General features: G+C 51.2%; 1 pseudogene; it reads left to right on the top strand.

Annotated features, from left to right (window-relative positions):
- The first annotated feature begins 2,822 nt into the window (after positions 1 to 2,822).
- Positions 2,823 to 7,826, top strand: LOC129148025 (60S ribosomal protein L12-like; annotated as a pseudogene).
- Positions 7,827 to 15,155: the final 7,329 nt, after the last annotated feature.

Raw genomic sequence — 15,155 nt, 5'->3', positions numbered from 1 at the left:
AAAAAATCAATTTGGATTTTGAAAAATGCTATAAAGGGAGTAAACAGATAATGACTAAAGCTGGGATATTAGCATCAGGGCCTCTATTATTTTTTTTATTTTTAAATTCTTTATTGTTTAAGATATTACATATGTCTCCTTTTCCCCTCATTGACCTCTCCCTGCCCGCTCCCACCCCCCAGCACAGGCCCTCACCCCCCTACTGTCTGTGTCCATTGGTTATGCTTATAGGCATACATACAAGTCCTTTGGTTGACCTCTAACCTATGGGGGTCCTGCATCAGGTTCTTTATCGCAAGCAATGGAAACTAACTCAGGAAAACTTAACCAAAAAGAAATTTCTGGAAGGATAAGGGAAGTTCATAGATCAAAGGAAAGAATAAAGGAGAAAAAGAATAAGAAGGCACAGAGGAGGGTTATGTTGTGGCAAGCACCAACAGTCTCTTCAGAGGGGGTGGCCTTTGTGACCAATGTCTCCCGACAGTCGTCTGTTTTGGGGACACTCTGCCCAGGAGTCACAATCCAGGGACAGTTGGTTCTCACTCTTTGGCCAGGGGAGACAGGGCACCTTGACGGACAGTTTTACCAGAACTGAATCCACTGGGGGAGGGGAAGTTCTCCAAAGCAAACTCCGAGTGAGGACCCCAGGAGAAGGGCTCTAGGCCAGGGGCAGGCTGAGACAGCCGGGGAGCATTACCCAGAAGGCCTTTCTGAGGATGTCTGACCTGAAACCAATCGCCGAGAAGGAGCCGGACACGTGAAGAGCTGCGTGAGGAGGGAACAGCGGTGCAAAAGCTAAGGGGCTGGTTCCGGCTCGTCTCACAGATTGGACTTGGGAGTGGGGCCAGCTCCAGTCCCCAGTGTCTCCCTGGGCCATGTGATGAGCCCAGGTTTTTGTTGATTCCAAATGGAATAAAACAGAAGGCCCAGGTCCGGAGGGCATTCTCCTAGCTCCTGGGTCGGGGAAGCCAGCAAAGGTGGAATTCGGGTCAGAGAAGTCGTGTTTCTGGAGGCCTGGGGTGGACCTGGCATTGTGTTATGTTTGGTAGATGGAGGCTGGGAGGTGTTGCACGCACTGCTTAGCTGCGCTCTGGTGGGGAGATGCGAACAGAGCATCACCACAGGGCAGTGACAGAAGTGAGCTCTGACTGCTGACTTAAACCTTTCTCCTTTACCATCTGTTGAGTGTTACCCATTCCCCCTAAGTACAGTTTTAGCAGCACCCCGATGACCTCGATTGGTTGTGTTTTTATTTGCATTCAATCCAAAATGCTCCCTAATTTCTCTTTTCTTTGGCCCATGGGTTATTTAGAAGTGTTATTTCGTTTTCAAATATTTGGGGATTGTCTAGTTATCTTTTTATATTGAATTCTAATTTTTTCCCCATTGTGCTCAGAGAAGAGACTTGGTATGATTTAAATCATTTAAAATTTATTGCGTTTTATTTGTGGCTCAGAAGATGATCTCTCTTGATAAAAGTTTCATGTTTACTTGAAAAAACGTGTCCGCTGCTGTCGTTGGGTAGAGTATTCTGTGAATGTTGATTAGATCAAGTTGGTTGATAGTGTTGTTCAAATATCTTGTGTCAAAATATCCTGACAACTTGTTCTATCAGTTATTGAGAGGGGGGTATTAGAATCTCTGACCATAATTATAGATATGTCCATGTCTCTTTGCAATTCTATCCACTCTTGCTTCATGTGTTCTACGTCCCACGAATGATGGGGTTTTCCAGGCTGGCCAGTAGGAATGGGCCCTATTCCCAGCTCGTGTGTGCTGAGCAATGTTTCCTTAATTCTTTAATCTATTCAGATTATTCTTTGCCCCACCTCCCAGATTCCTTGTGGGTATGTGCTGATCAGTGCTCAGCTGAATACTTGAGGGGGATTTGAGTTAGATCTCCAGAGTTCCCCCTCTGTGGAACTCTCTTCTCTCCAGTTTTATTTCCTGTGAGATCCACCTGCCTTGTACTCTCAGCATTGTCTCCTTAACTCAGGGAGTCCACCAGGTTTGACCTGGGATCCCCATCCTACCTGAGACCTGGAAACTCTCCTAATGTAGTAAGCTGGGGCAATCAGAGGGTTGACCTTATTTATTTCCCATTTCAAAGAGATTGCTGCCCTTCATTGCCTGGTCTTGTAAATGTCTTATAAATGGCCATTGTCTTATAAATAGTCGTTTAAAAATTTTGTCTGTTTTTTGGTTGTTGTTTTAGGTGGGAGAGTAAATCCTGTCTCTCTTATTTCGTTTTGGCTGAACACCAGTCTCTCTGAATTTGGGAGACCAATCTTGAGATACCACGTGGAGCCTGTGGCAAACTCAATAGGAAAATCCCAGGAGGGCCTAAGACTTTGGGAGCAAACAGATGCTCTTTTTGCCAGGTCACTGTTCTTTTGAGAACTAGTTTGGCTTGTTGCTGGCCCGAGAGACTAAACCACTGACCGCTGGACACATGAGCATTCAACCAAAGCTACTCATCCTGGCTGACTAAGCCATGCACGCAGGCCTGCGCAAGCAGCACTCTATAATCAAGAGCAAGCGACATCTGTGGGACTGGACCAAGCGGATGCCAATGGCTCGTGTAAGGTGTAGAGCCAGTCACTCACGCTCTCAGTGTGCTCATTCCTGCTGCTCTCCTCCTCTTCCTCAGTCTACACGTATGGCCTCAGGGAGAGTGGACTGAGGAGGAGGAAAACCAAGACTGCTTTGCAAAACTCTTGATGATATGTTGGTATCCATGTTAGCATATATGTTAGCATGATAGATCCATTCAGGAGCGCACAGAAATCCTGCCAGTGGGAGCACGTGGAACAGTACCACCGATGACTTTGCTTGAAAGGAGAGATGGCATCAGGTAAGGCTCTCACTAATTCACGTGCTTTGCTAATGACTTGGCCAGATGGTCAAGAACTTGGAGGGGGTAAGATTCAAGAACTGGCGACAAGGAAGTTTAGAAAAAAAAATATGTGGATGGGCCTTTTGGAATGGGTGCAGAACATGAGACTATTTGTCTCCCATGTGGATATCTACCAAGCTCTTATTAGTCATCAGGTAGACAAGATGGTCCATTTTCCCTCGGGAACCACAGGGTTTGCTCAGTGGGTTTATGAACAGAGTGGCCATGGTGGCCAAGTTGAAGGCTTGGCATAGGCTCGGTTACATAATCTCAGCAAGAGTAACCTGATTGCCACCATGGTTAAATGTCCAACATCCCCAAAGCAGAACCCTACCCTGAGCTCTTGACTTGGTACCATAGCCTGGGGGGACCAGTCAGCTGCTTGAGGCCAGGCTGGTTATTTCAGACCCCATCCATGGAGGGGCTACGATTCACTCTCCTGGAACAGACACCTAGTCTAGTAGAACGAGGGTTTTTGCCAACAGGGTCACTGTTGTGAAGATGTAGGTTTGTTTGTTTGCCCAAAGAATAGAGATTAGAATAGAACGTGGCTGTGGCAGACAGACCTTGCTGCCATGGATGGATCATTAAGAGGGTCCGGACACAGCCTGTGAGGTGGCACATGAGCCAGAGATGGCTGCAGGAATGAATAAATAGCCACGTCTTGAACTATCCATGCTGAGCTCAGAGCTCAGTAATTGTCATGTTGGTGAGGGCATGACGGCTTGGCAGTGTGCACATGTATGTGTTGCATGCCAACATTCCATCCTTCTGATCAGCGGGGAGGGATTTTTTTAAAAAGTTGCTTTATTTATTTATTTATTTATTTATTTACTTACTAGCGTTCCCATTGCAGGAAAAATCCTGCAATAGGATATCCTGCTGCACTCTACCCCGCCTCCGTTCCTCCCTTGTCGCCCGCCTCACCTTCTCCTCCAGCCCGCCTGCGTTTCCGTTTGCCCCCGGCCCCGCCTCCGCTCCGCCCTTGTCGCCCGCTCCGCCCTTCTCCTCCCCCCAGCTTGCTTGCTTCTTCAAAGCTTTACTCCCTTCTGTAGCTCTTGGCTTCTTTCGACGCTGTCTTGATATGCAAATTAGCCGCCATCTTTGTTGGGGGTAATTTGCATACTCATCCTGATTGGTTGGTGGGCGTGGCTTAGGTGTAGCGAAGGTGCAGTCAATTTGCATATTTGTCTATTATTAGATTAGATTTATTTATTTTTATTTCAGAGAGGAAGGGAGAGGGAGAGAGAGATAGAAACATCAATGATGAGAGAGAACTACTGATTAGCTGTCTCCTGCAGGCCCCCTACTGGGGATTGAGCCCGCAACCCGGGCATGCGCCCCTGACTAGAATCAAACCCTGGACCCTTCAGTCTGCAGGCCGATGCTCTATCCACGGAGCCAAATGGGCTAGGGCAGCAGGGAGGGCTTTAAGGCAATGATTAAGAGGTCTCAGACGGAAGGCAAGAGTGTGAGGCAGTCTCTGATCCCTTGTTTATTCAGGGTCTAGCATAGTTTCTATCACAGAGTAGTTTCATTTGTTGAATGAAAAAAAGAAATAGAAAAAAAAATGAATGAGCGGGTATGCATGTCCTTGGAGGTGGAAGGGATGTCAGAGGTGATCTAGTCCCACCCCAGCCACTCTGAGACTGTTTGTTGGCATCCCCCACTGCTTGTCCCTGTGTGGGACAATGGATCTAGCTAAGATGCATCAGTGCTTACCACTCTACTTTACCTGCATTAACCTCTTCTAAACCTCCTAACTCAAGGCTTAGGAAGAAATAGTTCCAAGTAACCTCTTCAAAGTCATACAGTTAGTAGAGGACAGAGTAGGAGTTGCAGCCAGATGTGCTGACTCCGCAGCCTAAGCTGGTAACACTGTGATGGACCGTTGGGTTACATATTGTGACCGGGTTCTCACCACCTCACCAGATAATTTGCGTCCTCACCAGCCAGTGTCTGAGTGTCCTGCCTGAGACTTCTGAGAGCCACGCTCCTCCCACTTCCACCGCCCGCCCCACAGCTGTCTGCGACGGCTCTCCCTGTGAGTGTGGAAGGGTGGCACCTACCCCCCCACCCCCCCCTGCTGGTGCCCTCGCTGACCGGCCCTCGTTTCCAGACGCTCTTAGCATCGGCTCTTAGCATCGGCTCTCAGGCGGAGCCACGCGAGTCTGAGCAGGGCAGAGTTCCGGGCCCATTGCCTCCTGTCTAGAGAAGATGCGTTATTAATGCCGGCTCCCCTCACATTAGCTTTTTAGGCCAGAGAAATTCTTCCCCTGCTCCGGCCGGCTTGGTTGAATCCGTGAGGGACTCAGCTCAAAGCTGGGAGTCCGAGGAGGGCAAGAGCAGCTCGCTCCCTGGGCCTGGCCTGAGTCACCTGTGACTCTGGTTTCTGGGTCTAAGTTCTGAGCAGAGAGGGAGGCAGGAGGCTGCACAGGAGTTGGGGCGCTCCTGGTGTGTGTGGTGATACTTGACAGCCGTCCCGGTTGGGGTGGAGCTGTGAGGGGTGTGTGTGTGTGTGTGTGTGTGTGTGTGTGTGTGTTCACATGTGTGCACATTCGTGTGTGAGGGTGATGTAGCAGGGAATCTTCTAGAACAGCTGTTGGGCGTCTGTCTCAGCCTCATCCATCGGAGCCTTTCCATTCTCACTAAATCTTGTTTCACTGGAAAAATCACCTTCCAGACTGAGCTGAATTCTGCACGTGAGTAGCCCCTGGACCTTCCCTCATCCCTCCAGCCCGGTGCAAGGAGATAACTACGGAGGCTGTCCTTGCCGGAAGCCCAGGAGGCCCAAAGGCCCGCTCTGGGGCCCCGGGCCAAGGCCGCAAGGGATCGGCGCTGCGCCTCACCTGAGCCTGCACAGTCCTCAGCCTCTGCGTGTGCAGGTGGCTGTTGCTCTCCTTGCATGTGACCCCCAGTTAATTGCCTTGCGCTTCCTCTCAATGAAGAAGTAACGTGGCTCCTGATGCACAGAAGAGGACGAGGGTGAGAGGTCTCCGAGGCTCTGTCTGACCTTTCTGAGTCCCCAGATGGGTGAAGGGTGGAGGAGCCAACCGAGTGAGGGGAGAGGAGAGTGGGATGTGTGTGTGGGGGGGGTGGGGGGGGGGAGGGGTGGGGGGGGAGGAAAGGGGCGCCCTGCTCTGCCTCGCGCCACAGCATGGCTTCCGTCCTGACATTGCCCTGGGCTAGCTGGGCGACGAGGGGCCACATTCCACCGCCTGGCACCTTGGGTAGGCAGGCACCGGATGAGGATGGCACTGGAGAGCAGAGAAGGTGTGGGCTCTGGGACTCAGCAGACTCTGGTTTGAATTCTGGGCCTGGTATTGGTAAGTCACACAAACTTCCCAGTTTCTTTATCTTCTGAATGAGGTTAAAACTTCCCACCTCCTGGGACTGCTGAGACGTTGAAGATCATGCGCGTAGAAGCCCTGTCTCACAGGGGACACTAATAAAGCGGAGGAGCGACCCTGCCCGCCCCTCCCACCCTCTCCGGACGGCGTGGGAGAGAGGGGCTCATTGATTCGCAGTTCTTGGGGGCTCTGCCGGCTGTCATTAGCTAGAGTGATGATGGCAGCAGCGTTTACATAAAATCCCCTGATACTCTGTGTTTCTAGAAGGTGTAGCTCCGCAGGCTCCGGGGAGCTACTGGCAGTTGGGGTGCCTCCCTTTCTGTGCTCCTCCCCCCTGAAACGGCTCTCCTGAAGGTCCCCAGCCCGGGGACGTGCTGTTTAGCAGTGGCAGGAAAAGGATTCAGCGTGCTGTCGGGGAGATTTTTGTCTCGCTAAGTCTCCGTGCTCCACGGGGAATGGCCAATTAGAGCCCAGCTCCCAGAGATGCATCACTGTCGCACCTGGCTCCCGGGGCCCATCAGCCTGGCTGGCTCCCTGGTAAAGGCCATAGATCACAGCGTCTCTTAGCAAAGTTGGGAAGGGCCGAGGGAGGCAGGTGGTCACTGGACAGACACTCGGAAGCCGGGGAGGGCTGTGAGAAACCATAACCTTGTCACCTCTCAGTGGCACAGGGCAGAGGACAGCCAGATAAGTTCAAAGATGCCCTTAACGCAGAGCTTTGGAACAATTTCCAAAAGAACACCTGGGATTGGCTCATGGGCATGGCCTCCCTGTCCTCATGGCCCCTTAACTTGGAGGAGGCACTGAAGGTCAGAGGATAGGAAAGACGCCAACTTCTTTGGCTCAGAGGAGGCCTAGGTGCAACTTTCTGCCGACTCTGGATTCATCCAACACTAGCTGCCTCCACCCAGCCATCCAAGTTTGACCCCAGCGAGATCCAAGTCGTATACCTGAGGTGTACTGGTGGGGAAGTCCATGCCACGTCTGCCCTGGGTCCCAAGATGGGGCCCCTGGGTCTGTCTCCCAAAAGGCTAGTGATGCCATCACCAAAGAACCGGTGATTGGAAAGGTCTGAGGATTGTGGTAAAACTGACCGTTCGGAACTCACAGGCCCAGACTGAGGTAGTGCCATCTGCCTCTGCCCAGATCATCAAAGCCCTCAAAGAACCGCCAAGAGACAGAAAGAAGCAAAAGCACATTAAGCACAGTGGAAATATCACTTTAAAAATGTTTCTATTTATTTATTTTTTTAGAGAGAGAAGGAAGAGGGAGAGAGAGAGAGAGAGAAACATCAGTTGAATATACAACCTGGGCATGTGCCTGGACCAGGAATCGAACCGGCGACCTTTCGATGTACAGGACAACACTCAACCAACTGAGCCACAATCAGCCACGGCTTTTGATGAAATTGTCAATATTGCCCGACAGATGTGGCACCGATCTTTAGCTAGAGAACTCTCTGGAACCATTGAAGAGATCCTGGGGACTACTCAGTCTGTGGGCTGCAAGGTTGATGGCTGCCACCCCATGACATCATAGATGACATCAGCAGTGATGCAGTGGAATGCCCGGCTAGTTAAGAACCACAGAGGAAAATATTTCGGTTAAAGATTATTTGACAACCAAAAAAAAAAAAAAAAAGAAGTTGAAAGATCTGGCTAATTTTTTAAGTTGACATTTGTGGTTGCACATTAGAGCACTTTTAACTATGTGGGGGAAAAGAAAGAAGGTGGGAGTTGGCTAGCACCTCCACTCCTCCTGTGTTTCAGCAGCCTCCTGATTCGGGCCTTCATGCGTTCACTCACATATTCATTCACTCATCAAAAACCTTGTGAGGAACACCTCCGCTGAGGCTGGCTGTGTTCTGGGTGCTGGGGATACAAATGAAGAAGACTCTGCTCACACGACCCAGTGACTTAGAAACACCGGCGAGTCACCAGGGGACACACCAGCGTGAGAGTCCTGTGATGACCTCATGGCCATACTGAGAAGAGGCCCTGACTCAGCACCTGGGAGACCATGGGAGGCTTCCCGGAGGAAGCGCTATCTGGGATGAGACCCAAGTTGACTAGAACTAGTTAGTCGATGGGAGGACAGTGGGTGTTGTGGGGCAGAATGTTCCAAGCCAAGAAAACTGGGTACAAAGGCCCAGCAGACACACAGAGTGCGTATGGTCTAGCCATTGAAGTACTGTGTGTGGCTGGATCTCAGAGTGGGAGGACAGAGCCTGAGGGCAATGGGGAGCCGGGAACCGTTTTCAGTGGGGAAGTGGTGGGCCGAGTTTGAATTTTAGAACGAGCCCTCTGGCTGCTGAGCCCCCAGCACAAAAGGAGGGAGACAGGGAGGCCAGGCTGGAGGCTGTCCTGGAGAGTTGAGGTGGCCTGGACTTTCACGCCTGCCCTCTCCAGCTTCCCTTGCCCTCTACCCCCAGGCGCTGTGCTTTGACCACATGCCCCACACAGCAATCAGGAGGGGGTGTAGCCTCTGTTCTCCTGTCTCACCCTGAGAGCCCCTGCAGTGGGAGGAGTTCTTATTGGAGCACCATGCTCTTGGGTGTTTGCTTTGCTCGATGCCTTGGAAGTCCTTGTGGATTTGTAGTCCTCCCAGGCTGCTGGAGGGCAGGACTTGCGGGAAGCCGCCCATTGTCTTCACTAGCAGAGAGGTGTGGACAGGAACCTGGAAGGCTGGTGACCTTTGAGCCCTGGCAAAGGTCAGAGCTATACACCCACTGTTTAGTCGAGACAATGGTAGCTGAAGCAACTTCCCCAGCAGACAGTCAAGTAAATCCTTCCTGATAAGATAGTCTGCCTGTTACTGGAAATTGCCTGCCTAAGGGCTATAGGTGGATCCCAAATTGAATAAAGGGATCGAAAGGCCGGAGCCCAAGTGGAGTCCTTCCTCTTGAGCTGGGCTCCCGCCTGGTCCCCCAATATTTCCAAATTATCTCTTATCTTGTCTTTTTCATTTGCGTGCGGCCCCTCTTCCAGAACCCGAACCCTGAACCGCGCGGGACGTGGGGGGACACTCGCAAGGACTCCTCAGGGACGGGCGACTGGCCCTGGGGGCTCCGAGGGAAAGGCAGGAAAAGGCAGGACTGCAGTCATTCTAAGTTGGAGAGAGGCCCTGGGTTCCCATGTCAAGTCGAGAGGTGCTGGGGAGCCCCTGTTCTTAATGACTCCTTAGAAGCAAGGCAGGGTGGAGGAATTGGAACCCTGTGCACTGCCGGTGGGAATGCAAAATGCCACAGCCGCCGTGGAAAACAGCATGGCGATTCCTCAAAAAAATTAAACGTGGCATTACCATATGGTCCAGTATTCCACTTGTGGGTATATATTCAAGAGGATTAAAAGCAGGGTCTTAAAGAGATAGTCACATACCTGTGTTCATGGCAGCATTAGTCACAATAGCCAAGAGGTGGAAGCAACCCAAGCGCCCATCAATGGACGGATGGGGAAAAATGTGGGATACACATACAATGGAATATTTTTCAGCCTTAAAAAGGAAATAAATCCCAACACATACTACAACATGGAGGAATGTTAAGGACATCATGCTAAGTGTAATAAGCCAGACAACTGCTGTATGAACCCCCTTTTTTGAAGTATCTAGAGTGGTCCAGGTGGTGGTTGCCAGGAACGGGGGAGGAAGGGATAAGGAGTTGTTGTTTAATGGGTACAGAGTTTCAGTTTTGCAAGATGAAAAAATTCTGGAGGCTGATTGCACAACACTGTGACTATACTTAACTGAGCTGTACATTTAGAAATGGCTAAGATGGTACATTTTTTATGTGTTTTTAACTACAATTAAAAAATGTAAAAATCAGATGATTTACATTAAACATAAAAACCAGCAAAGCAAGGTCAAGTGGTGGTGGTGGTGGTAGTGGGGGTGGGGGTGGGGGGGTGGTGGTGGTGGTGGTGGTGGTGTTATTAGCAGCTTTTCATTTCTGAGGAGGCAATGGGAGGTCAACCAGATCCTGACTCCCCTCCCCTGAGCTGCCCCCGTAAGGACATCCCTGGGCCCTCACTGGGACCGGTGAGGACCAAGAGGCAGCTGGAGGGGCAGAAGAAGGAGAAGCCTGAGCATTTAGCTGGTACGCGAATGGCCAAGGATTACAGCTGCCTTTTCCTCTAACTGCGCTGCCCCTCTGAGCACTCATGTACAATGTACTTTCCCCCTCGATATCTTAGCCCATTTCTTCTCCGTAAACATAGTGGGGGGGCTGGGAGGTGGGAAACATGATGTAGACACTCCTCTACGGGTGTCTCTGCCATCCCGTTTCTCCTACCAGCTTCCTCGCTCCAGAAAACCGCAGGGGAGGTTCAGCTGGAGGCAGGCCTGGCTGGGTTACAGGTGGGGAGCCCCTCTCGCCCAGAGGAGGAAAAGTCAGCTGGAGGGGAGGCCACCATTGATTTCCCTTTTGCTCAAATGCGATGTTGCCCTTTCTCATGTCCCCTCCGTCCAGAGCGGCCAGAGCCACGGGGGGTGCGAGGTCCCAGCGGGCTGGACCCAGCTGGGCTGGACTGAGGTCAGACGTGTCCTTCTCCACCACCTCAGGGGTTCCTGCAGCCCTCGGCCTTCCTCTGCCATTTGGCCTGGTCCATTGCACGTCCGTGTTCCCAGGATCCTGACCCCAAGCTCTGCCGTTGCATTGCTCCGTGTGCTGCGTAGGTTCTCCTAAGCGTTTAGGGTGTGGCTGGTTCCATAGATGAGACAGAAAGGAAGACGAGTGGGAGTAACGGTGTATGTACATCTTCCTTCCTTCCTTCCTTCCTTCCTTCCTTCCTTCCTTCCTTCCTTCCTTCCTTCCTTCCTTCCTCCCTTCCTCCCTTCCTCCCTTCCTCCCTTCCTCTTTTTTTCTTTCTTTCTTTCTTTCTTTCTTTCTTTCTTTCTTTCTTTCTTTCTTTCTTTCTTTCTTTCTTTCTTTCTTTCTTTCTTTCTTTCCTTCCTTCCTTCCTTCCTTCCTTCTTTCTTTCTTTCTTTCTTTCTTTCTTTCTTTCTTTCTTTCTTTCTTTCTTTCTTTCTTTCTCCTTCCTTCCTTCCTTCCTTCCTTCCTTCCTTCCTTCCTTCCTTCCTTCCTTCCTTCTTTCTTTCTTTCTTTCTTTCTTTCTTTCTTTCTTTCTTTCTAATATGCACCAGATGACGCCCAACCAGCCAGGGCTATAGACGGAACTTTACATTTAGAGGGTGAGTTTGCCAGAATTCCAAACTTCTTTGAAGAGAGCATTTGGAACTAGGTCTGAAAGTAGCCCCGTCCGATCCTTTGGTCACTGCCGCTGCACTCGGGATGTGCTTTGTAGCAACTCAACCTCAGCAGAGGGTGCTTCCGTCAACCTTACCCTGAGTTTCTTGAGGCCACATCGGGCTGAACGAGTAAACAAAAGGACTCAACTTCCCGTTTTTCGGGAAGAACTTTTAACAAGTAGAATTGTTCAACTAGATGGGCTGCCTTCTAGGCAAAGAGCTCTCTGTTTGGGCCTGGCTGGAGTGGCTCCGTTGGTTGAGCATTGTCCTGTGCCCCTAAGGGTTGCTGGTTCGAGTCCCCGTCAGGACACATACCTGGGCTGCGGGTATGATGGGGCTGTTCTACAGAACTTCTATGGTGGGTGTGAGGTGGGGCTAGAGGACGCTTCCGAATCAGAACGTCTATTATTCTACACGTTTTGTGCTTATGCTACAAACTTCTGAGGACAGGACTGGATTTTACTCATCCCCCAAGCACCCCATAAACCCAGGGATAGCAGCTTGGTTGATGATTAATGAGTGAATGATGCCTTACTGGGCAGATGAGCCACTGAATGAACGAAATAGCTCTCATCTTCCACATGGTCCTCAGCCCCTGGCCACTCTGGAAGCCAAAGCCACTTCCCTGCGGTCCTTCCCATGGGAAACAGAGTGGGAGTTGGAACCCAGGAGAAAGAAAGGAGACCAAGATCTGAAATGAGGGGCAGCTGGGTAGCTCATAAGAAGTGTTTTAAATGTATTGAGCTTCTACTACAGTGGCTCTCAACCTTGACTGTGCATTTAAACCACCCGAGGAGCTTTTTAAAAAATGTCGTCATGTCTGTATCTCACCCCTAGAGACTCTGATTTAATTGGCCTGAGGTGCTGGGCATCAGCTGTTAAGGCTCCCAGGTGATTCTCATGCACAGTGCAGGCTGAGAGCCTCCGTCTCGCTAAGTGCTAGCTGCTTCACGTATATTTTCTCACTTAATGCTCACAGCCACTCATGAGTCAGGTCATGGCTTCTCAGAGCGTGGTCCCCAACCAGAAGCAGCCCTTCGAGGACTTGGGTGAGAAATGCAAGTTTTCAAGCCCCACTCCAGACTCTTGGAATCGGAACCTCTGGGGTTGAGCCAGGAGTCTGTGTCCCACCCCCTGCCCAGGTGATTCTGGTGCTTGCTCCAGTTTGAGAACGAGGGAGTTAAGTTCTAGCAGCCCTCATTCTCAGGCGAGGCGGACAGGTGTGTAAGGATCCCAGCCGGGATTCGAATCCAGGTATAGGCCTCTGCCCAGACGGAATGTCCTCCCTTCTTACTTAGGGCCCTCCCCTCGCCCCCATTGCTTATGGGAGGTGACTGGGTCTCTTGCTAGCCCTGGGCTCATCCTTTCTCCTTCTCTTCACGTGGTGCCAACATGCAGTGCCATCTGGAGCCAAATGCTCTTGTCCTGGGGAAACAAAGGGCAGAACACCCCAGGGTTCCTTCTAAGCAGCTTTATTAGATGCTTAAAATAGCTTCTGGCAGATGGTGCGTAGAATGGGGCCCGGAGCAGAGCTGCAAATGACATTCACAACGTGTGTTTGTGCAAGCACATGTGCACAGAGCACGGGTGTATGTATGCGGGGGTGTCCGAGAAGTTGAGGAATTGGGGAAGGGTATAAAGGAGAACTAGAGCAGGATGGGTGATTCTAACCTACCCAAGATGACAGAGGAGAAGGGCTTGAGACTGGGTTTCCCAAGTGTGGGGACTCTAATCAATCAGAGCATGCTGGATGATCAAGGCCCATGTGCCATTCCCACGTGTGCGGGCGAGGACACAGCAGTATCACTAGGTGACAGGCCCTTTGCCCTACGCATGTGGGAGGGCAGTGACTCAGTAGTAGCGGTATCCGTACTGTGCAAGCGCACCCTATGCAACCTGTTTATGTTTCTGTAGCACGAGAGTCACGAGAGTCCTGTTTACATGTATCACTGATTAGCACGAGGCCTCCTCTGTCTGCGTGTATCACTGATTGGCACGAGGCCTCCTCTGTTTACGTGTATCACTGATTAGCACGAGGCCTCTTCTGTTTACATGTATCACTGATTAGCACGAGGCCTCCTCTGTCTGCGTGTATCACTGATTGGCACGAGGCCTCTTCTGTTTACGTGTATCACTGATTAGCACGAGGCCTCCTCTGTCTGCGTGTATCACTGATTAGCACGAGGCCTCCTCTGTCTGCGTGTATCACTGATTAGCACGAGGCCTCCCCTGTTTACGTGTATCACTGATTAGCACGAGGCCTCCTCTGTCTGCGTGTATCACTGATTAGCACGAGGCCTCCTCTGTCTGCGTGTATCACTGATTAGCACGAGGCCTCCCCTGTTTACGTGTACCACTGATTGGCACGAGGCCTCCTCTGTTTATGTGTATCACTGATTGGCACGAGGCCTCTTCTGTTTATGTGTATCACTGATTAGCACGAGGCCTCTTTTGTCTGCGTGTATCACTGATTGGCACGAGGCCTCCTCTGTCTGCGTGTATCACTAATTGGCACGAGGCCTCTTCTGTTTACGTGTATGACTGATTGGTATGAGGCCTCATCTATCTGCGTGTATCACTGATTGGCACGAGTTCTCCTCTGTTTACGTGTATCACTGATTAGCACGAGGCCTCATCTGTTTGAGCGTATATATAAGTTGCCACAGACCAGCTGGTGTGCTCAGAAGGGACTGGCTGAGTGAGCTCTACTGTGGCTCTCAGGGTTGGGGGACCCACAGGGCTGGCAAGGGAGCGGGGGGCGGGGGTGCAGTGGAGTCAGAAAGCTTGTAGGTTTATGGGCTGGAAGCTTGAAGCTTTGATTGAAGGTTAGGGGCAGACACAAGAGCTCTTGCTTTGCAGATGAAGACACTGGGGACTCACTCTCCTTATTTTAAGGGAAATGTCTTCATACATAAACCTGATTCCCATTTAGGTGCGGAGGTGGTGGCTGTTCATAATCTAATCCCCCTAACAGAGCCCCAGGTGTGGGTGGCAACTCCCAACTGCAGTCTGGAACCGTGGCTGTGACTCTCAGACCCTCTGATGCGGCAAGTTTTGATTTTTCTGGGTTTTGGACCCATTTCAGAATCTTATCAAATCCAAGGTGGCCTCTCTCCAGAAAATTCCACACATGCCAATGAGCAGGAAAAGTTGTCAGCAATTCACAGCAGCCCATGGACTCTCCAAGTCCACTTTGAACACCTGAGGAGGATGGCCAGTGACTCAGTCCAGCCCCGCCCTGAGCCAAGAGACCAGGGTCTAGTTGTCCTCCAACCTCACTGTGAAACGAATGGAAATGATGATGGGGAGGCCGTTAGCAGGCAGGGGCCTGACCCAGGTGATTCTGCAAGGCAGGCTGCGGCCGTGGGGGGTTTTACCAAGCAGTGGCCTTGTCTCCCCAGGGCTCCTTGGCCTCGGTCAGCTCCGCCCCGAGGGTTCCAGGGACCTGCCAACCACACGCCCAGCTCCTACAATCCTTGTTGGTGCAAGTGGTACCGTCTCCTCCTCGTCCTCTGTGGTTAGTACAGAGGCTGGCATCCGACACCCCACAGAGGAGTGCACTGCCCGCACGTCCTTGTGTTTAGGTAGAAGGTGGTTAGTGCGGGCAGGTGACGAGAGCATGGCAATTCGGAATTAGAAGACCTGGGCTCGAACTCCAGCTCTAC

Source organism: Eptesicus fuscus, chromosome 22, assembly GCF_027574615.1.
Source record: "Eptesicus fuscus isolate TK198812 chromosome 22, DD_ASM_mEF_20220401, whole genome shotgun sequence".
Classification (NCBI taxonomy): Eukaryota; Metazoa; Chordata; class Mammalia; order Chiroptera; family Vespertilionidae; genus Eptesicus; species Eptesicus fuscus.
The sequence above is the reverse complement of the archived record's forward strand: the minus strand, read 5'-3'. Positions and strand labels throughout refer to the sequence as shown.